Source organism: Tamandua tetradactyla, chromosome 25 (assembly GCF_023851605.1).
Source record: "Tamandua tetradactyla isolate mTamTet1 chromosome 25, mTamTet1.pri, whole genome shotgun sequence".
NCBI lineage: Eukaryota > Metazoa > Chordata > Mammalia > Pilosa > Myrmecophagidae > Tamandua > Tamandua tetradactyla.
In genome coordinates, this window is record NC_135351.1 from 1,680,426 (window position 1) to 1,704,408 (window position 23,983).

At 39.9% G+C, this 23,983-nt stretch overlaps 1 pseudogene; it reads left to right on the plus strand.

Annotated features, from left to right (window-relative positions):
• Nucleotides 1–23,983, plus strand: part of LOC143668746 (proteasome subunit alpha type-6 pseudogene) — a 46,713-nt pseudogene that overhangs the window by 3,471 nt on the left and 19,259 nt on the right.

The window sequence follows — 23,983 nt, forward strand, 5'->3', positions numbered from 1 at the left end:
GATGCCGTTTGAGCTCAGGTCTGCCCCCAAAGCCGGTGTTCTTTACTGCATCTATTGTGATGAGCACGCCACTTTTCTTTTAGTCTTTTGATAAGACTGAGTTCCACATGGCGAACCAACCTTTCATTTCTGGTGTCAACCCCACTTGGTCATTGTGGTGGTTAAAAGCAGTATGTGCCCCAGAAAAAACACGTTCTTAAAGTTAATCATTCCTGGGGGTATGGACCCATTATAGACGGGAATTTTTGATGAGGCGACTTCAGTTGAAGGTGTGGCCCCACCTCAATCAGGATGGGTCTTCATCCCCTTACTGGAGTCCTTTATAAGAGATTGAAATTCAAACAGAGAGAGGGAAAGCCATGGAAGCAAGATGCTGAAATTAACAAAGCCTGGAAGAGGAGGGAGAGACCAGCAGATGCTGTCATGTGCCTTCCCACGTGGCAGAGGAGCCGAGGACGGTCAGCTCCTGGTCTTTGGGCAGAGAGCGTCCCCTGATGATGCCTTGATTTGGCTATTTTCCTGGCCCCAAAACTGTAGGCTAATAAATTTCTATTGTTCAGGCTGATCCATTTCATGGTATTTGCTCCAGCAGCCTAGGAAACTAAAATAGTCATATTTTATGCTTTTTATATATTGCTGGGTTTGATTTGCTATTATTGTGTTAAAGATTTTAGGGTCTAAGTTCCTGAGGGATATTGGTCACTAGTTTTGTTTTCTTGCAATGTCTTTGATTTTGGCATCAGGGTAATGCAGGAATTATAAAATGAATTGGGAAGTGTTTTTTTTCTATATTCTGTAAAAGATGGTATTATTTACTATTTAAATGTTTAGAAGAGTTCACCAGTGAAGATACCTAGGCCTGAAGTTTTCTTGAGGGGAGGGTTTTTTAAAAATATTTTTATTGATAAAACAACATACAAACACAAACATTCTTAACATGCAAACACTCCATACAATGTACAATCCATACATGGGTAATCAATGGCTCACAATATCATCACATAAGTGTATATTCATCACCATCATCATTTTTTAGAACCTTTGCATCACTCCAGAAAAAGAAATAAAAAGAAAACACTTATACATACCATACCCCTTCCCCCTCCCTCTCATTGACCATTAGTATTTCAATCTACCCAATATATTTTAACTTTAGTTTCCCCTATTGTTTGTTTATTTTTTTATATATACTTTTTAATTTAAATTTATTTTATTTTGGCATGGGCAGACTCCGGGAATTGAACCCGGGTCTCTGGCATGGCATGTGAGAATTTTACCACTGAGCCACTGTTGCACCACCCTTTCTATCCATATTTTTTACTCATCTGTCCATACCCTAGATAAAAGGAGCTTCAGACACAAGGTTTTCACAATCACACAGTCACATTGTAAATGTTGTAACTTCATACAATCATCTTCAAGAAACAAGCCCACTGAAACACAGCTCTACAGTTTTGGGTACTTTCCTTTAGCCACTCAAATACAGCATAAACTGAAAAAGTATATCTATGTAATGCATAAGAATAACCTCTAGGATAACCTCTCAACTCTGTTTGAAATCCCTCAGCCACTGACACTTTATTTTTTTCTCATTTCTCTCTTCCCCCTTTTGGTCAAGAAGGTTTATTCAGTCCCTTGATGCCAGATCCCAACTCCTGAGGGGAGGGTTTTTAACTTTGAACTCAATTTCTTTAAAATATTTAGGCACACCTCATTTTATTGCACTTCACTTTATCACATTTTGCAGAAATTGCATTTGTGACAACCCAGAATAGAGCGAGTCTATTGGTGCCATTTTTCCAACAGTGTGTTCTCATTTCATCTCTGCATCACATTTTCATTAAGGAAAGTGCATTGTTTTTTTTAGAATAATGCTATTGCATTCTTAATAGGCTACAGTGTAGTGTAAATATAGCTTTTATATGCACTGAGAAATAAAAAAATTTTGGGTGATTTGCTTTATTACGATATTCACTTTATTGCTGTGATCTGGAACAGAACCTGTGATATCGCCAAGATATGCCTGTACAGAATCATTCAGGTTCTCTAATCCTTCTCGAGTGAGCTTTGAGGAATTTGCTCATTTCAACCATGATAACAAATTTTTTGGCATAAAGTTGCTCCTAATATTCCCTTACAATCACTGTAGGGTCAGTAATAATATTGAAACCCATCAAAAGTGCTGGGTTCTCTGCTGGATGTGCTCAAATGACCAATTCCTGAGACTGGGGTTTCAAAGAGAGAAAATGTTTATTGCTAGGCATGAATCAGGAGATCAGAAGACCTACTGGCCTAAAATCTGTCTCCCTGAACTGTTGTAATTCTGTTAGTTTTATAGTGTATCAAAAGATGGGTAGATTTTAGGACAAGGAGCCCAGTGGCTCCAGATGATGTAATTAGAGATGATCTAATTATCAAGCATGTGCAGACTGATTACATGCTTAGTCATAGAATGTATGTAAGAAAAATGGCGGCTTCAACATTATGACAGGTGTGATTTTTGGTATTACGATGTACAGGTTGCTTATAGTATTATAATGAGGCATAGGTTAATGTTTAAGTCATCGCACATTTCAGGTGGACCCATTTTGCTTAAATTCAGCTTCGTTTATCAAGATATCTTTGGAATTAGGGAGGGGGATTAGTTCTGAACTGACCCAAGACCATTTATTAAGAAACATTAGGGGCCGTCTTTACTGATCATAAAACTCTAACGTTGAAAAACCAGATAAAAGGGATGAAAGTGAGGGTCAGTCACAAGGTTTTTCCAGTCACAAGGATACGAGATAAAGTCTACATAATCGTTTTCAGAGATTAAGGCAGTTGATTACAGTTCAGAATTTCATGTATTTCCCTCTGTCTAATATATCATAGAGTAAAAAAGGAATATCTATATCATGATACAGTAATCATAATCATCCCTAAATCTTAACTTCTCAGTTATAACATGACCTCTTTTGTCTCTGATACTGGTAATTTGTATCTTCTCTCTTAGTTCTATGTCATTCTGGCTACAGATTTATCAATTTTATTGATTTGTTTCAGAGAATTAGAGTTTTGGTTTTATTGATTCTTTTTTCTACTGCTTTTCTTGTTTTTTCAATTTCATTCATTTCTGCTCTCATACTTATTTCCTTCTTTGGTTTTAATTTTCTCTCCTTTTCCTATTTTTTTAAGGTAGTAGCTTAGATAATTGATTTTTCCTGTTTTCTTATTTAAGCATGTAATGTTATTCAATTTGTCTTTACTGCTTTAGATGTATCTCACACATTTTGATAAATTGTTTTTCATTTTCATCCACTTCAAAATATTTTTAAATTACCTTTTGACCCATGGGAAATTTAGAGGTACGTTATTTAATTTCTAAACATTTGGCGACCTTCCAGATGTCTTTCTGTTTGTGATTTCTGATTTAATACCATTGTGGCCAGAGAGCATTTTTGAATGAATTCAATTCTTTTAAATTTGGTAAGGTTTGTTTTATGGCCCAGTATATCATTTACCTTCTTGAAAGTTTTGTGCACTATTTTTGGGTGGAGTGCCCTATAGATGTCAGTTAGGTGAATTTGGCTGATAATATTGTTCAGTTCTTCAATATCTATCTAATCTATTCTTTCAGTTATTGTGAGAACAGGGCTCTCACATGGCAGGCAAGAACTCTGCCACTGAGCTGCTGTGACCTGCCCTTAGCTTTCTTTTAATTGGTATTTGCAGGTGTATCTTTTTTCATCCTTTTACTTTTAACCTATCTATGTCTTTGTGTTTACTTATTTTATTTATATCTTTATATTAAAAGTGAGTTTCTTATAGAAAGTATAGAGCTGGATCTTGCATTTTAAAATTCAATCTATCAATCTCTGTTTTTCAATTGGGGCTTTTAGATCACTTACATTTATTGTAATTATTGAATGTGGTTGGACTTAAATCTATTGTCTTTTAGATCACTTACATTTATTGTAATTATTGAATGTGGCTGCACTTAAATCTGTTGCCTTGCCAGTTGTTCGATATTTGTCCCATGTGTTCTTTGCTCATTTTTCCTTTTCCCTCCCTTCTTTTGGCAGGGAAATTGTATCTTCATGCTTCACCTATTAGCTATACACCTTTAAAAAAATCTTTCTTTTTAAAAATGTGGGTGCTCTAGGGTTTACATTATGCATCTTCAACTGATCACTATCACATATTTTGCAATATTGTATAATATTATTCAACTGATATTGTACAACTTCAATATAGTGTAAGAACCTTATAACATTATATTTTCCTTCTTCCCATCCTTTGTGCTACGGTTGTCATAAATTTTACTTCTGTATATCTTATAAACCTTATTTTTAGATAGTCTTTTAAAGCAATTAAAATTAAGAAAAACATATTTGATAAATGTATAAAAATGACTTTTATAAAAGTCATTTTTATAACTTTTAGTGTTCTTCACTATGTGTGTGTGTGTAGATACTAATTTCTACCTACTATCACATTCTTTCTGATTGAAAAACCTCCTTTAACATTTCTTTTAAGGTAGGTTTGCTGGAAATGAATTTTTTTCAGCTTTTGTTTATCTTAAATTTTTTTTTGTACTGTGAATTTTTGAAAGATACTTTCATTGGGCTTAGAACTCTGCATTGGCAGGTTTTTCTTTCAGTACTTAAAATGTCACTCCGTTGCCTTTGATTTGCCTCATTTCAAATAAGAAATCTTCTGCAATTCTTATATTTCTGACTATATGTAATGTAGAGTCTGGTTGTCTTCAAGATTTTCTCTATATATTTGGAATCTAGTAGTTTGACCATCTGTCTAGGTCTTAGTGTTAAGTGTATATGTGTGTATGTTTGTATTTAGCCTGATTGAGTTTCTCAGAGCTTCTTGGGCCTTAATTGTCTTTCATTAATTTTGTAAAATTTTCTGCTATTATCTCTTCAAATATTTTTCTGCCTCACTCTGTCTCTTGTCTTATAAAAGTTCAAAGAAGCATATATTAGGCCATTTGATAAGTCCCATAGCTTTTGGATTTTCTATTCATTCTGCACCCACCCCCACCCCCACTCTTTTTTCTCTTTTATTCCTTTTGAATAACGTCTATTGACCTATAAAGTATCAGTTTACTGAATCTTTACTCAGTTATGTCTACTCTACTGAAATCTCACCAAACGAATTCTTCATCTCTGATACTCTGCTTTTATTTCCATTTGATTTTTTTAGCATTTCCATCTCTCTGCTGAAATTTCCCACCTGCTCATGCATGTTGTTTCTCCTTTCCAATAGGAAATTAAATATATTAATTTAATATATTAATAAGTTATTTGAAAGTCTTGTGTGATAATTCCAACATCTTGTCATCAATATGTGTAGTCTATTGATTGCTTTATTTATTTATTTTTAATTAATACCTTTTAATTTTTAGAGCAGTTATAGCTTTACAGAACAACCAAACACAATGCAGAGACATTTCCATATACTCCACCCCCTACACTAAGTTTCTATTATTAACACCTTGCATTGTAGGGTGCATTTGTCACAATTGATGAACCAAAATTGGTACATTATATATTGCACTATGTTTCCTTCTTTTGTTATCAAATTCAATGGGTTTTGACAAATGCATAATGTCCTGTATCCATGATTACAGTATCATATAGAATAGTTTCACTGTTTTTAAAATGCCCTGTGCTCCGCTTATTCATCTCTCCCTTCCCCCCTAAACCTCTAGCAACCACTGATACTTTTCGGTCTCTAAAGCTTTGTTTTTTCCAGAATATCATATAGTGTAATAATACAGTGTTAGCCTCTTCTACTTAATTATTTTGGGGTGCACAGTCGGGGAATCGAACCCAGGTCTCCTACATGAGAGGTGAGCATTCTACTAACGAACCATCCATACTTAGTTTTTTGATGATAATTTTTCTCCTTATTTGTTTTGTCTCAACTTTTGATTAAATAACAAACATTGCATATAGACAATTAGAAACTGAGGCAATAGTGAATACACTTAGAAATATGCAGGCCCCTTCCCCTGTTGCAGCATTAAAGTGGAGGTTAGCATCAATCTAATCAGAAGTTGAGTTGGACTTGGCATTTTGGTTTTTACTTTCATCATCTTCATTGTGCTGTAGGCTTCAAAATCCTCTAGCAGTGGTCTTCTGTTACCTTGTGCTTAGTGGGAACTTGGAGTGCTAGTCCCAAGTCCTTACTTTCAGCAGTCCCTGCATTCCTGTGCTCTAGTGGTCATGGGTAGGGGCCTTTCTCCTCTCCCAGAGGCAGATTGATTTTATCCATCATTTGGGGCAGGGAGGATTCTCAGTTCTACAGGTCCAGCCTCAGTCTTAGCCAGGACCTATGCACCTGGGCCTTGAAACTGGGCCTTCCCAGTGACTTTTTCTCTTTTACTATTCTGTCTCTACTAATGTCCCAATGACCATTTTTATTAAGAATTTGGTTAACCCTTAGAATCACAGACTCACTGAGTTGACAGGGAACTTACACTGAATTCTCCAATCATCTGACTGTCCCACCCCTGTATTCATATCACCCAGACATAATGATATTCTCTAAAGTTCGTGGTAGTCTGGTTTAATATCTTGACAGCTCTGATTGCCAGAAGATCTTTCTAATGGTGAGTTGCAATTGGTCTTCCTGTAATTTCCACCCATGAAGCCTACCCATTGTGGCTAAATATATTTAAGTTCAATACTTCTTCAGTATGACAACTCTTCAAATACTTGAAAGCAGGTAATACCCATTCATAAATTAATTTAATTAATTTATTGACTGCCAATATGCCAGGTGCCATAATAGAAACTACGGGATCTGAGATGAAAAAGGCATAATTCTTGCTTTCCAGGGTCTCAAGGTATAGTGGTGAAAACAGATATTTCTAATGCAATGTGGTAAGAGCAATGATATCATTTTGTGCAGAGCATGTGGGAACATGGAGTGGTAAGTTAAAGCAGGAAAGGTGCTTTCCTGGAACTGCATCACCTAAGACTTTATATACTTTGTGCTGCGTGTGGTGAGAAGCTACTTAAAAGTCTTGGTAGAAGAACAGAGAACAGTATAGGGATAGACAGATCATGTGTTTGTTGAGGTGGTTGCATATGAGTAGAAGAAGAGTTGGTGGGAAGGAGGAAAGCCAGTTGGTAAAATTTTTAGGGAGATCATTGGGGCCTAAATTAATGTTGTGGTTGCAATAACGAAGTAGTAGCTGACTTGACAAATCATCCACAGTGACACAGTGCGATGTGGTGGTTGACCAGATGGAATGGTGAGAGAGAAGCCATCCAAAGGAACTGCAGATTCCTGGATTCCATGCTGTTCTGGTTTGAAAAGATGTATGGACCCCAGAAAAGCATGTTTTAATCAAAATCCCATTTCATAAAGGAAGAATAATCCTTATTCAATACTGTATATTTGAAACTGTAATCAGATCTTCTCCCTGGATGATGTTAGTCTAGTGGCTGTTAAACTGGATTAGGTGATGACATCTCTCCACCCATTTGGGTGGGTCTTGATAAGTTTCTGGAGTCCTATAAAAGAGGAAATATTTTGGAGAAGGAAGGAGATTCAGAGAGAGCAGAGCAGAATGACATAGCCACGAGAAGCAGAGAAAACCAGCCAATGACCTTTGGAGATGAAGAAAGAAAATGCCTCCTGGGGAGCTTCATGTAACAGGAAGCCAGGAGAAGAAGCTAGCAGATGACACCATGTTCGCCATGTTCGCCATGTGCCCTTCCAGATGAGAGAGGAATCCTGACCGTGTTCACCATGTACCTTTCCAGATGAGAGAGAAACTCTGACTGTGTCGCCATGTGCCTTCTCACTTGAGAGAGAAACCCTGAACTTCATCGGCCTTCTTGAACCAAGTTATCTTTCCCTGGATGCCTTAGATTGGACATATCTATAGACTTGTTTCAACTGGACATTTTCTCAGCCTTGGAACTGTAAACTAGCATCTGATTAAATTCCTCTTTTTAAAAGCCATTCCATTTCTGGTATATTGCATTCAGGCAGCTAGTAAACTAGAACACATGCCATATGAGGGCAATGCATCCATGAACACAAAGCACAGGGCACTTGACTGAGTGGAAAAACATGCTATGACAGGACAAGCCTGAGATTCTAAGTTACCCTGGGTGTGTTGGTAGCTAGTGGGGCATATGAATTCGAACTCTAGGAGGAGAAGAGGATCCAGGGGTCTTATGGCTAAACTTGAGGCTAGGTTTACCCAGCACCCCCACCACCACCACATACACACCTTGCCAACAGTGTCAAAAGACAAATCAGAGTCACGTTTGCAGACTCCAGCATTTTAGGGGAACACCAAAGTTTTGCTGAAGCAAAGGAAACCAGATCACTTGCAAGAAAAGAAGTAGCTTTGAAGTTCTAGGGTTGGTAATCGATTTTTGTAGACATAAAGAAGTTGGTTTGGCTTCCACAGATGGCATGAGGGTTTGTCCATCTTATAGGGATAGGTTTCAGGCAGTGGGCTTTATTTTGTATTGGGTCAAACGTAATGAACTCAGGGCTTGATTGGTATTTGGGTTAGCTGCATTGGTGGAGATTTCAAATTTCAGAAAATATCAAGTGGAAACCTAAGAAAGAGTTCAAAGGGAAGTAGGGCATGGGTATTTTTGGTCCCCAGGCTTTCTCTCTAAACTTCTGTTAGTGGGGGGAATAAGAAGAAATGTAATCTTCAGGTGAACATCTGGGAATTGCTGGCATCTATGGGCCACATCAAGGAAGAGAAAGAAAAGATTGTTTAAAAAGAAATAGGAGTGTGTGGTTTCACAGAAGTTGGGTGAATGGAAGAATTTCAAGGATAGGAAATTGATGGGCTTTCATGAGATTAGCTGGCTAGCAGCTCTCTGCATGGCTTCATCCAGCATCCTAGGGCAATGCTGAGAGAGAAAAACGTCTCACAGATGAGGACTCACAGATTTATGATGACAGATTCAGAAGAAAGTTATTATAAGGCAGATGGAGCAGGCTTGAGAGATGCCCAATAGCAAATGGCTTTGCTGCATAAGGCAGAGAATCCCCTTCCTGAAAAAAAAGACAAAGAAACACCATGAACCATTCCATCTTTTTCCAGTAGCAGACCCAGAGAATCAGACAACACACCCTCACTGGGTGAAGCAAGCAGAAAGAGGCCACCATATTCTACCTTTCTTCTTTCTTGCATTTAGGAAACAACTGCAAATCCCAAGAAACAACTGGGCAATAAGTGTGTGGTGGGGGCTAAGTGGGGGCTGACAGCTGGCAGTAGGGTGTAAATTCTAACAATTTCTTCTAAGAAAACAGAGTGAATGAAAATCTGAAGTACTAAGATGTTCATTAATCACAAGGTTGTTTTTTAATAAGGAAAAATTGGCAACAACCAACATTTCCAAATTCAAAGAATTTCATATTTGGGGATCCAAAACAGCCATTGGAATGAAATTATGCATTTATATCTTTGATAAAGCAAGATGATCATATTTTATAAGTGGTTCCTAAATGGTATGTGTTTCTTAAAAGGGGTCATGTAACTTTTTTCTATTTTATTATAGTAAGGTATATATTATATTATATTATATTATATTACATTACATTACATTACATTACATTACATTACATTACATTACATTACATTACATTATATTATATTATATTATATTATATTATATTATATTATATTAAAGGTACAACTGAAAATTTCCCCTTTTAACCACTTCCAGGTGTACAACTCAGTGATATTAATTACTTTTACAATATTTTATTACCATCACCAACATCCATTACCCAATGTGTATTATTAATTCCTTAACATTATCTAATGTATAGAAGAGTCTAGAAGGCAATACAGTAAAATGTTAATAGTGGTTAGTAAATTTTTTTTCTTGTTTATCTCTGTGTTAGCATGTTTTTCAACATTCAACCAAAAATCCTTGGGGATTCAAAAAATATTTGAAGGAGCGATCAAAATGTCAATAGAGGTCAAGCAGATCAAAAAATTCTCATTAGATAATATTTGGAGTTTTGTGTAGGACTTTGCAATTTTTGTAGTCCCGAGTAAGCTCAGTGAAGAGAGTTTTGTTAGCATGCAGGGAAAGGAGTCCAATTGGAGGGGATTCAGAAGTGAAGGTAGGGGGTGCAGGAGTGCTGGAGGGGGCACAATCCCTCAGACAACGAATATGATGGGGGAGGGAAGAGAGAAACTCGTCATTGGCTTGCGTGTAGGTCTGGGGTGAGTTGAGAATTCAAACAGCGAGCCCTTCCCAGGTGCAGACACCTGTGGGATCATCCCGAGCTGTGGGGACTCCCCTACCATCACCAGAAGCAGCTCCTCTCTAGGCACATTATGTCCTAGAGGTATATGAACCTGCAGCCTGGTCCACTCTCAAAAGGACCCTCTCTCAAAAGGCCCAGGGAGTGGTCTAGAAAGGAGGGGTGAGTAGTGACCCCATTGAGAGCTCCATGAAAGAGCAAGATTTGGGAAATGGCAAAGAAGTTAGAGGGTTGACCTTAAACAGTGAGGAGGAGACTCATCGTCTGAGACCAACAAGCAGGAGGTAAGCTGGGAAGGAGGCCACTTTTAGAAAAGCGTTGGAGGTTGAGGGGATGAAACTTGGGGCCATCCATTTCTTAAAGAAGAGAATGCCAGGTGGTCTGAGAAGAAAGAGGGAGGCTGAGCAGGTGGCCTGCAGAGAGGTGAGAGCTTCCACAGTCCCCCTGGGTGTGAAGAAAAGGCAGGTGCAGCAGGAGGACTGCTAGCAGACCCATGCCCCTAGCTAAGTGCTGGCATAATGTTGGCACCCTACCACAAATCGGATGGTGCTCACAAATCTGGGTAACGCAATAATGGCTTCATAAGGGGACAGTTTGCACAGGTGTGAGAAAGGTGTAAGGAAACACCGGGGCAGTGCAGCACGCTGGAGCCACAAACTTACCTAGACCTGAGGAAGAGGGTCTAAGGATCCTCATGTCCATAGGACTGACCTTCAGTGGAGAAGCCGTCTCTCCCACCACACTCTTCCTGCCTCCTCCTGTCTCCTGTGAGGGCTTCCCTTTGTTTCAAATACAACCAGAAACCATAGTGCTGGGAGCCTATTTCTACAGTCCTTTACAGGTTGGCTTCCCAGGGCAGAGAGCAGGGTCAGGAAGGATGGAAGGTGAGTCTGGAGGGACAAATGGAAAATGTCCAGCTCCTGGAATATGGTTTAGGATTAGGTGACTTAAATGGGAAGATAGATGCTTTGTGGTCGATGAAGCTCAGGAATTTAGAGATTATATTGTTTACTGGGATGTTGGGGTCATTCAATTTCCTAGCACTGTGGCAGGAATTGGAGTAGAAAAGGTGATGGTAACCCTTGGGAACCTTCCCATCCAGGATCCTATTCTAGTTTGCTAGCTGCCAAAATGCAATATACCCGAAACAGAAAGGCTTTTAAAAAGGGGAGTTTAATCAGGTTTTAGTTTACAGTTCTAAGGCCGAGAAAATGTCCAATTAAACAAGTCTATAGAAATGTCCAATCTAAGTAAGGCATCCAGGGAAAGACACCTTGGTTCAAGAAGGCCGATGAAGTTCAGGGTTTCTCTCTCAAGTGGAAGGCACATGGCGAATACAGTCACCATTTCTCTCTCATCTGGAAGGGCACATGGCAGACACGGCATCACCTGCTAGCTTCATCTCCTGACTTTCTGTTTCATGAAGCTCCCTGGGAGACATTTTCCTTCTTCTTCTCCAAAAGTCGCTGGCTGGTGGACTCTGCTTCTTGTGGCTATGTCATTCTGCTTTGCTGTCTCTGAATCTCCTCGTCCTCCAAAATGTTTCCTCTTTTATAGGACTCCAGAAACTTATCAAGACTCACCCAAATGGATGGAGACATGTCGTCACCTAATCCAGCTTAACAACCACTTTTGATTAAATCCCATCTCCAGGAAGATGATCTGATTACAGTTTCAAACATACAGTATTGAATAGGGATTATTCTGCCTTTATGAAATGGGATTTAGATTAAAACATGGCTTTTCTAGAGGACACACATCCTTTCAAACCAGCAGAGATCCCTTCAAGGAAGGAAGTGAAGTAAGTCCAGCAGTTTAAAATGAGAATGGAGAGTTTTGCTAGCTTTTTTTTTGCCATCAGGTAGTAGGGTTCATAAGCATATCAACTATATGGTAGAAAAGAATATATCTCCCTTCTCATGTTTCCTTTCGCTCCAGGACACAGGGCTGGACTCTGTGTTAGCTTTTGGCATAGCTCGGGAGGTGGCAGCATGTGTGGCTGAGCTCTGGCTAATGGAATGTGGTCACAGGTGACACCTGTCATCCCCAGGCCTGGCCCACATGCTCCATTCCCCATCTGATGGCTGACCAAGGAGAGATAGAGGAGAACCTCCCAGAGGGTCCCCTGACCAGGAATATTATGGGGGATTTTATGTGAGCATGAGATAGCCTTTGCTTGTGTTAAGTCACCAAAATATTCGCGTTGAGGAAGCAGTTGGACTTTCTTTGAGAATGTCATTCCTCATAGGCCAGTCTACGGACATGGTGATGAATGGGTTGAATCCTATACAGGCAGGACGAAGTGACTGACCAGGAGAAGAAAGGTGACAGAAGAAGCAGAACATTTCAACGTGAGACCAGGGTGCCTTTGAAGGACGAAGGCATTGATGGCTAAAAGAAAGTGAGGAGAAGAGAAGAGAATCCCGGGTGGAAGAGCTTGGCATGGACATGCACACATGTGGGCTTTAGGTTGTCAGTTGAGATATTTCTAACCCTTACAAGAAGGTAGAGGTTTAGGCTTCAGACATCAATTTAAAATGCATTAACTTGCTTCCTGAGGTCTGAGAGTTCATGGAGAGAGAGGCAAACGGTTGTTTGAGTCACGGGGCGAGCCTGTGGTCAGCAGCTGGTGGGAAAGGAATCAGAATGAGCATCAAATTTGCTGAAGCAGTTAGGAATCCACCAGAAACGGTGCGGTGTAGCCGCCTCGATTAGGCCTGGTTAGCTCTCTCTTTCTGACTACTTGACCCTTGACAGTTAGTTGCTACAGAAAATACTGGTTGCAAAAAGAAAAGAATGAAGAAAGTAATAGAAATGAACCCCTGTCCTTGAAAGATTTGGGGGGTATCCCTTCTGGTAAAAGTCGGACTTGGGAAACAAGGTTGTCTTTGAGAGGAAGTAGATGTTTCTGGTCTCAGAGTTCCAGAACCTGGTCTAGCCTCAGCCTTGGGAGGCCCCCAACCAAGAGCAAAGGGAGGGAGTGGAGCTGCGGGGTAGTTTTAGTCAGAGCTGAGAGGAGTAAATTTGAACAGGGACAAGTTCTTTTTAGTGAAGTTCCTAGAGCTAATTAGAAATAGTATGAGCAAACTTTCAGTTCTGACTATTTTTCCAAACCACTTCCCTTGCTCTGAAGACCTATTTCAGACAACAGACCAAATCACTCTGAAGCTGACAAGGGGACAAGGAGAATAGTGGCGTGGTGTCACCCATGTGGCCTTCTAGCAGGTTTAAAAGCGGGTCCTGGATTAAGCCTCTTTTAACAATATATTGTCAACTAATTTAGGCTTATAGAGGGATTACAGAGTACAAAGAATACTACCCTTCACCCAGCTTCTTCTAACTTACATAAACATGGCACAGTTCTAAAGACTAAGAGATTACCTTTATAGCCAAACTATGATTTAAACCTCAGACTTTATTCAGATCCAAATTGAGTTTTTTCCCCTTTAACTCTTATTTTGAAATACTTTCAAACGTAATACATTTACAAAAATAATACAAATCTCATGCAGATAGTCCTTACATATTTCTACATCCCCAAGCACCCAGATCCACCAATTTTAATATTTTTCCACATGTTCTGTATCATTCTATCTAGCTGTCTTCTGATTTATTATCAATTCATTTTCTGAACACTTGAGCATGTATAGATCATGCTCCGTGAACCTAATACTACCATGTATATTTCCCAAGAACAAAGATATTCACTTATGTATCCACCTTAAGTGCATTATCAAGTTCAAGAAATTTAACAGTGATATAAACTTACTGTCTATATTCCACTTTTTCATATGTCCCTTGAGCCTTTTCATCTCATTTGGTAGATCCCATCCAGGATCATGTATTGCCTTTAATGCTCATTGTCTCTTTAGTTGCTCTTTCTTTCCTTTTTCTTTTTTAATGTGGGAATATAAATACAGTGGCAATGTCCCATCTCAGCCACTCCTAACCATTCAATGGGATTAAACACACTCACCATATTATAGTTCCGTCACAAACTTCCATTACCAAAACTTTCCCATCTCCCCAACCAGAAACCCTATACCCATTTTGCATTAACAACCCATTTCTCCTTCTCCTTGGCCCTACTAACCTGTACTCTTATTTCCATCTCTATGAACGTACACATTCTCCAATATTTTTGTGGTATTTATCATGGGGATTAAATTTAACACCCTAAATCTATAACAATCTCATTTGCCTTGATACTGTGCCAGTTTGAAAGGATTATATACCCTGGAAAAGCCATGTTTTAATCCTAATCAATCTTGTGGGAGCAACAGTTTCTTCTAATCCCTCTTCAGCATTATAAATTGGAAGCTTAACTAGGTGTTCTCCATGGAGATGTGACTCAATCACTTGTGGGTATTAAACTTGATTAGAGGAGATGTGTCTCCACCCATTCTATGTGAGTCTTGATTAGTTTACTGGAATCCTATGAAAGAGGAGACATTTTGGAGTGAGTTTCTTTTTGAGAACAAAAGGAGAGAGCCGCAGAACAACAAGAGAGAAACCCAGTAGATTCCGAGAGAGACAGAGTCCAACAACCAGCGACCTTTGGAGATGAAGAAGGAAAATGCCCATGGGGGAGCTTCATGAAGCAAGAGGCATGGAGAGGAAGCTAGCAGATGCCATGTGCCTTTCCACTTGAGAGAGAAACCCTGAACTTCATTGGCCTCCTTGAATCACGGTATCTTTCCCTGGATGCCTTAGATTGGATGTTTCTAAAGACTTGCTTTAATTGGGACATTTTCATGGCCTTAGAAACGTAAACTTGTAACTTACTAAATTCCCCTTTTTTAAAAGTCATTCTGTTTCTGGTATATTGCATTCTGGAAGCTAGCAAACCAGAACAGATACCAATGTAACTTCAATAGTATATCAGCGTATGTTCCTTTATCCCTCTTCTAGCCCACCTTTATGTAGTTCTTGTCACAAATTGCATGCTTATTCTTTGAGTCCAAAACCACTGATTGCTCATTACATTTTATGCATTTGCTTTTACATCCTGTAGGAAGTGAAAAGTGGAGTTACCAAACCAAAACAAACAAACCAAAAACCAATAGCCCTGGCATTTCTATCTATCTTTGTTGGTACCCTCTTCAGAGATTTTTACTCATATGGCTTTGTTCTATTGCCTGCTATCACTTCCTTTCAACTTGGAGGACTTTTTTAGCATCTCCTGTAGGGCCAGACAAGGGACAAATACCCTCAGCTTTTATTTATCAGGGATTATAATGTCTTAATCTCTCCCTCATTTGTGAAAGACAGTTTTGCCAGATATATAGTTGTTGGTTGGCAAATTTTGCTTTCAGCACTTTAAATATGTCATCCCACTGCCTTCTTGTCCCCATGGTTTCCCATGAGAAATTGGCACCTGATTTTATTGAGGCTTCCTTGTACGTTGCATGTTGCTCTCTTTTGCACCTTTCTGAATTCTCTCTTCATCTTGGGCATTTGACAGATTGATTGTAATATACTGTGTCTGGGTCTATTTGGATTTATGCTGTTTGGAGTTCATTGAGCATCTTGGATGAGCATATTCATGTCTTTCATTAAGTTTGGGAAATTTTGAAGCCAAGAGTATGTTCTCTACCCCTTTCTCTCTTTTTCCTCTTTCTGGAACTCCCAGTGCGTGTGCTTGATGATTTTCCCACAGTTGCCTCGGGCTCTGCTCAGTTTTCTTCATTCTTTCTTCTCTTTCCTCCTCAGAGCTATTTCAATCGTCTTTTCTTCAGGTTTTCTTATGCTTTCTTCTGCCCACATTTCTTCTAATCTGCTGTTGAACACCTCTAGGGATCTTTTATTTTTTTGTTACTGTGGTCCTTAGCTCTGTTTGTTTCCTTTCCATAATTTCATTCTCTATATTGATACTCTTTTTGTGTTCATCTGTAGTTTTTCTGGCTTCCTTTAATTCTTTGTCTATGTTTATTTTTAGCTCTTTGAGCATAGTTAGGACAGTTTTTTAAAGTCTTTGTATGTTTTGTGGCTTTTTGTTGAAATCTGGATATTTTGATATTTTATTGTATCGCTGGAATTTTGACTCTAAAGCATCTGCTCCTTAGGCTTGTACCCAATAATGTTGTGACTAAGCCTTCCCTGATAGCCAGGAACTAACAACAACAAAAATAAATAAAAGAAGGAAGAAAAGAAAACACTTCTCCCTGTCTCTGCAGATTGAGTGCTGCAAAGTACTGCTGAGTGCTTGCTTTCGGGGCTTATCCATACAGTGGGGTGTATGAGAATAGCTCAGGCCAGAGCTTAGGGGTCTCCCTGACCCTGTCTATGCATGACTAGGAATTTCCCCACGTACCCCCCGTTTCCCTAAGAAGCAGTTTCCTCTGGATCCTGGTCCTGCCAGTCATTCTCTGCCTCAAGAAGCATGACTGGACTGCTTCCCGCTGCCTTCTGTAGAACTCCATGAGCTGCCTTCTACAAAGAGGGCACGCTCTGGGACAGCCATGCCCTCAGGCCACTACGAGACAGATTGGGCCAGACATACGTGCTCCCAGGATGTGCATGAGGGTTACTCTGTTCCCTCTGGAACCCGGACCAGAGATCTGCACTGGGACTGAGGGCCAGCCCTACGCCAAGGGGTTGAGGGCTGGGGGGCGGGCAGCGAGGACACCATGAGATCTTATAACTTTTAAGGGCTTTTATCTTGATTAGGCACTGGCCCTGTTAACCATAGTCTTTTAATTGTTTCTCTGGAGCTTTGAGAAAGATGTTTCTACCAGCTGTTGCTGGTTGTTCAAAGCTTTATTGGGGGATGGAGCCCTGAAGATCTCCTTCTACCATCTTGAATGGAATGGGCCTCCTGAAGTGAGTTTTGATGAAAGCGATTACTGTGCCATTCACGGGGAGTCAATTGCTATCGAAGTCTGCCACTCCACAGAGACAATTCTTGAAGTCCTACTTGTACCTAAGAGGGGAATGACGCTTGAGCGGGTCTCTGAAGAAGGGTATGACTAGTTGAAAAGAGGCCAATAGAGAGGCAGCTCTGGGGGCTCTGAGGCTCATTCAGGGGTGTGGAGTTCATCTTCCATCCAACCGACATCTCTGCTCCCTTATCTTGCTTGCCTCGCACATCCAAGGGTGAAAGTAGCAGCAGGCCAATTGTGTTACGGGTTATTGTGGGAAAAGACCAGTTACCCGATAGATGGGGAGATAACGGATGTGTAGCACTTTACAGTTTACAAACTTCTTCCCCAAATGACTAATGGGTGTCCAGAATCGAGCTTGACTAACCACAAGTTAGCCTTAGAGCTGTGAGGTGCCCGGCAGATGATTTCATTCAATGCGATCCATGAGACACAAAGGAACTCAGACCCAGAGAGGGTAGGTTTGCTTCCACGTGCCTTTCTGATTTCCAGTCCCATGTTTGTTCAACTTGATATTTTAACTGAAATCTCCAGAATACTCAACTTCTATGGTAAATCTCATGTCTAAGGAAACAGTGATAACGTCACCAATTCTTCCTAGTGTCTTTTCAATTAAGAGATTTAGATGGGTGCCCAAAAGACTTGGAGACGTTATACTGAGGACATCCAAAGCAGACCAGCTCAAAGAGAAGAGTGAAAAAGAAAGAGTTAGGAAATTTCTGGTTTTGAAATGTGGAATTTTAAGTATTTTACATTGTTTTAAAGCAATGCATACATTCTCTCAAAAACTCTGACTTGTTTTATAAAACCCTGTACTTTCATAGGAAGTTTTCATGCTTCACTACTTTCGGGTCTCATTGTTTTTTTCATGTTTATTAAATAAGTACCTTCATGTTCTTAAAATATTCAAAATTAGTTTCGTTTGTGAGGTGTGTTATCAAATGTATTGTCTATTTTTATAAAGTAACTCCTTTTTATTTTTTTTGAATGAAAAGTAGTTATGGGATTTTCTTACAAATGAAACAACATTGAGGTTTCCTGAAATGAAGTGGAGAAGTAAGGGTTTTACTCTGACCTGGCTTCCATGAACTGTGTGAGCCTCTCTCAGAAGTCCTCATGCTGCCTTTGTAAAGACTTGCTGTGCTAGAGGGAGAAGGATGGACTTCTTTGGAGGACTTTTAGATTCTGCAACTTTCTTTTACATACCTGCCTCTCCAGGTCATGCACCTGGGAGTGCAGAGGGAAGATGGGGAGCAGAAGGCACACCCCTGTTCTGATACAGCCCCCATTTGCTGGCCACACAGGGGGTTAGAGATGCAGGGCAATGTGGTAGCAACAGGCTCAGTGGTTGATTTTTCCAAGAGGATGAGCTTCAATTCTAGCGGGTCTAACTGAAGAAGTACTGCGCACAAATACTGGGGAGCATGGCCCTTTGTCACCTTGATTTCTGGTTTCGGGTCTCTAGAACTGAGACAGTGAATCTGTTGTTTTAAGCCGTCCAGTTTGCAGCACTGTTATGGCAGCTGTAGGAAACTAGGACAATCATTTCCTATCCAGAGCAAACAGGTATCACATCACTGAGGTCTCCTGAAATGCAGCAGTATTTCACCCATAAACACAGGATACATATTTGCTGAAATGGCATCAGGTGGAGAAGCTGATGTGTGGTGTTCCCTCCTAAAAATCCTAGGATGCTAATTTAATTTTTCTCGGCTGCTCAAGTAAACACCATGCCACTGGTTGGCTTAGACAATGGGGATATATTAGCGCTGATGTTGAGAAGAGGAGATTTCTGAATCAAGGTGCCATCAAGACGATGCCTTCTTCCCAAAGACCTCTGCCTGTGATCCTTGGTCCTTGATTCTTCTGTCGTGTGGCAGTGAACATGGCAGCCTCTCTCTTTCCTTCTTGGTTCTATTGATACTCATGTTCTTGCTTCCTGTGCCTTTCTTTCATTGTGTCTGAATTTCATTCCACTTATAAAGGGCTCCAGTAACATGATTAGGACCTATCCTGACTGAAGTGGGCTACAGCTTAACTGATCTAAAGGTCCTACTTACAATGGGTTCATACCCACGGTATACCCATGTTCTTATTTTAAGAACGTTCTTCGGGGGTACGTAGCTCCAAACCATCACAGACACGGATTGTTTAAATGGTTAAGTTTAACATGTAAAGTAATCCCTTCCTTTTGCATTTGCCCTAGCGACTCCCGTCCTTGTCTTCTGATGGCTCCAAGTGTCCTTTCCAGACATGTCTTCTGCTCTCGGCCCCTGGAATGTGGTCAGCAGTGAAACTCCTACCAGGACCACCATCTCCTCATGGATGGGCATTCGTTCATTTCCCTCCCTGAGGATCTGTTAACCTCAGTGGAGGAATGGGGTTTCTTGCCATCACGATTATCCCATTTCTTAAAACCCAAACAAAACTCAGGGAGTAGGGGAAAGTGGTCAAGCCCATTCAAAATTTGTCAGCCTGGCTTTCCTTGGTTAAATTGTTTCCCTCCTTTTTGTGGTGAGAAATTTTCTTAAGGCAAGGAAATCAAGAGGCCTGGCACAGATCTGTGTGTTCCTTAGTGTTTGGGCCTCTCCTAGGCCTTCATGTCTCTTCATTTCTCCAACTGGCCTCTGTGTTCCTTGAGAGTAGAGCTAAGTTTGGTTCACCTCTGCAGCCCCATGAATCTGGAAATGATCAACCTTCCTGGGTGACCTTTCACTTGACTCAGACAATTGCCACGCATGCTGAGCATTCCTTTTCATCAACCTGTGGCTCTGATGCCTCCAAGGAAGCCCTCAGTCAGCAAACCTTTGTGGTTGCAGAGAAGTGGGAAGGCTGCAAGCAATGGAGCCAAGTGCTGGGTTCAAATCCCAGCTCTATCTATGATTAGTTATGTGGGATAATAGTAGTATGGATCCGGAAAAGCTGTGGTGAGAATAAATGCCAGCAGTTGAGACCTGAGAACAATGTCTAACATATAGTAAGTACCAAGGGGCAGCCCTAGAGGACATGTCACTGTGCCGGTTTGAAGCTGTTATGTACCCTAGAAAAGCCATGCTCTTTTAATCCAATCCTGTGGGTGCAGACTTATTGTGGGTGGGATCTTTTGATTAGGTTGTTTCCATGGAGATGTGACCCAATCTAGTGGGTCTTCATCCATTTACTGGAGTACTTTAAGAGGGAGACAGTTTGGAGAGAACAGATAGATGCTTGGAGAGCCGACCTAGATGTTTGGAGAAGCTGAGAGACCCATTTGAAACCAGGAGAGAAGGACAGTGTACATTACCCTGTGCGTTCCCATGTGACAGAGAAACCCGGACACGATTGGTCCTTCTTGAGTAAACATATCCTTAATTTGGACATTTTCATGGCCTTAGAATTGGAGATTTTTTAACCTAATACACCCCCTTTGTAAAAACCAATCCATCTGCAGTACACTGCATTCCGGTGGAATTACCAAACTGGAACAGTCACCAACTCTGAAACGTGCAGACACTGAAACCCTAGACCGTGTGTTGCAGACTTTGGTGCACCACAGACATCCAGGGTGCTTGGTAAAAATAGAGATGGCTGGGACCCTTCCCCAAGTTCCCTGGACGATTCCAGTGCATAGCAAAGTTTGAGAGTCACTTCTTCAGACAGAACTTCTGGATTATCCCCCTTTGCAAAAGAAAAACTTTGAAAAGCGAAGGGAAAACAAACAACTGAGACATCTTTGCCCCTGGGTTCTCTCTGTTTTTAGTTTTTTTTTTTTTCCCAAAAAGGCCATTCATTCATTGAGTATTGATTTTTTTTGATGGGTCTACTTTATTTGAATCTCTATCACGCCTCGGCGACAAGGAAGCAGCTGTAGGAATTTGAGCCCTTGGAGTAGAGATTTAGGTATTGTCAACGCACAAGCCACCTCCAGAGAGCACCCTAGGGCAACACCAAACCCTTCAGAGATGAATAATTCCAAAGAGGCAATGTACTCAGTTTCGTTCAAAATGTAAGAAAAATGTCTTGGAATATGGCATTTTACAAACATTCCAAGTGATGATATTCAGACTGTGGAAGAAGCTGTGCTAAATGATGTGCCGTATCTTAGCTGTCCCTTGCAAATTACTGCAAGGTGAAAAAAAAATGCCTTTCCATCTATTATCCTACTTTTGCCTGATAAAACCATCAGTTTGAAATATCCAATGCCTGATAAGCAGTTTCCTTCTCATATTCTTTTGCACCGCATACTATTCATAGACTAGGAAATTAACCGTGCTTAATAGCTTTTGCCCATTTTTCTACCGGATTTTGATGTTTATTCTTAATAATTCTAGTCATTCTCTCACATAAAGATTAACCTTTTGCGACAGGAGCTGCGAAATTTGTTTTTTAAGTTTCTCATTTCGCTTTTGAATTTTTCGAATTTCTGTAGTGACCTATACCAAAAAATGGTATATGGGCAAATGTATCTTTCTTATTTTGAAGTCTGGATTTTAAGTTATACTAAAGTTCTTCTTTTGCATTGTTGTAGAGGTATTCACCCATGTTTTCTCCTTGTGGTTTCATGGTTTCACTATTACTTTTAAATTTGCCTCTGAGTTCTTTTAATCAGTGTAAATTTGTGGAATAGCACCCGATAAGGAGGGCTGGCTTTTTACAGGTGTGTGTAGGAAGCAAAACCAGGCATTGCCAGGGCTGTCATCGCATCATTTGTGTGTCGGTCATAGACAGGAAAGGAGCATCTGTTCTTAAACACGGTGCCATGTTTCAAAATTCTGATTATAAATCTGTGCTTCAAAGCCCATTTGTCATTCAAAATGTCATTGTCGATAATATATCAGCCATCAGCTTACAGAATGGCATTTTCTGTTGTGACATGGTACTGTCAAATACGGGATCATAAACCTTAAAAACAATCCTGTATGCTAGTTTCCTCATTCTCCGAAGACGCTTTCTTTTCCCAGGAGGGTGCTTTAAGTTCCGCGTGCAGTGATTGACAGGATTGAAGTGGGGTGAGGGAAGGGTCCCCTGAGCAGCTAAACTTTCTGTCTGGTTAGGAAAGCTTAAGCGGTGGTAAAAAGAGAGGCTAGCTTATTGGGTAGTTTCACTTCCCCGTTAACCACCAAAACTGCGTCCACACTCTCGGCTTGCGGCGCTCGGAGTTCAGTTGATCAGAGAATTATTTTATTTGAAAAAGAAGGTCATGTGCTCCACTGTCTCCCTCTTCATCCCTGATATTTAGGCTCTCTCTTCTTTTTTTAAAGGTACACATTCCATTTTTTTACTTTTTAAATTTTTGGGCATGGGCAGGCACCAAGACTCGAACCCGGGTCTCCGGCGTGGCAGGCGAGAGCTCTGCGGCTGAGCCCCGCGGTCCATCTTTACAGTACAGGTTCCTCCTGAGAGCCGTGAGGTTGGCCGTGGCTCTTGCTTTTATGCTGACGACCCCTACCGGGTCTAGTGCCCCCTTTTCCCTTTAACATTTCCCGGAGAACCAATTTTTGGCCTTGTCAGTCACCCCTATTGTATCTTTGTTTTCGATTTCTTTCATTTCTGTTTACTTTTTTCAAAAATTATTTCCATCCCAGTTACTTTCTTTGGGATCTTTTTTTTTTTTTCTAACTTATAAATTGGATGCCTAGTTCATGTTTGATCTTTCTTTACATTTCTTTTGAAGTATTGCTGAATTCAGCTTCATCTCACATTTTAATTAAGGTGAAAATTTTCATTATTGTTGAGCTCTAAGTTTTTTTAGCTTTTATTTTATTTATTTATTATGGTTTCTTGTTTGACCAGTGTGTTATTCAGAAGTCCATTGTAAATTATCCAAATATATATGGGGTTTTAAAAGTTTTCTTTTTGTTACTGATTACTACTTTAATTAAGCTCAGAGAATTTGATATATGTGATACCAATTCTTTGTTACTTTTTCAGAGACTTGCTTTGTGGTGAGTATGTAGTCAATTCTCTAATTAACGGTTGTAGGGTTCCACATATTTCTGCCATATTATACTTACTAATTGTACTTTTCAGGTTTTCTTTAAATTTTATACTTATTTTGTCTGCTTAATCCATCAATTACTGAAAAAACTGTGTTAAATGAATCTACGAATATAATTATGGATTGTAAATTACATCAATTTTTTCATTATATATTTTGAATTTATATCAGATTAGCACCACTATATTGTGAACCACTGATTGTACACTTGGATGATATCATGGTATGTGAATATATAATGTACATATCGATAAAAAATAAATAACTAAAAAAGGATCAAAGGAGAAGATGGAATTATAAAAGAGATGATAGGATTTAATAAATGAGTGTGACTGCTGAATCATTTTACTGATGTTTCTTTTAGTCTCTAGTGTCTTGGAGCAACCTGAAGGAAAAACCTAAAATGTGGAACTGTAACCCATACAAACTCTGAAATCTGTTCTGTAACTAATTGCTGTGGTGTGCTTTGAAGTTTATTGCTTTTTTGTATATATGCTGTTTTTCATAATAAAAAAATTAGCATCACTATAAAAAATTTGGGTAGATGGCAATACTAGTAGTCAATGAGAGGGAGGGGTAAGGGGTATGGAATGAATGGGTTTTTTTAAAATTTCTTTTTCTGAAGTGATGCAGATGTTCTAAAAATGATCATAGTGATGAATACGCAACTATTTGATGATATTGTGAGCCATTTGGATGGACTACATGACGCAGGAAGATATCTCTATAAAAATAGTTTTAAAAAATTAGCGGGGCGGGCCGCGGTGGCTCAGCGGGCAAAGTGCTTGCCTGCCATGCCGGAGGACCTCGGTTCGATTCCCGGCCCCAGCCCATGTAAAAAACAAACAAACAAACAAAATACAAT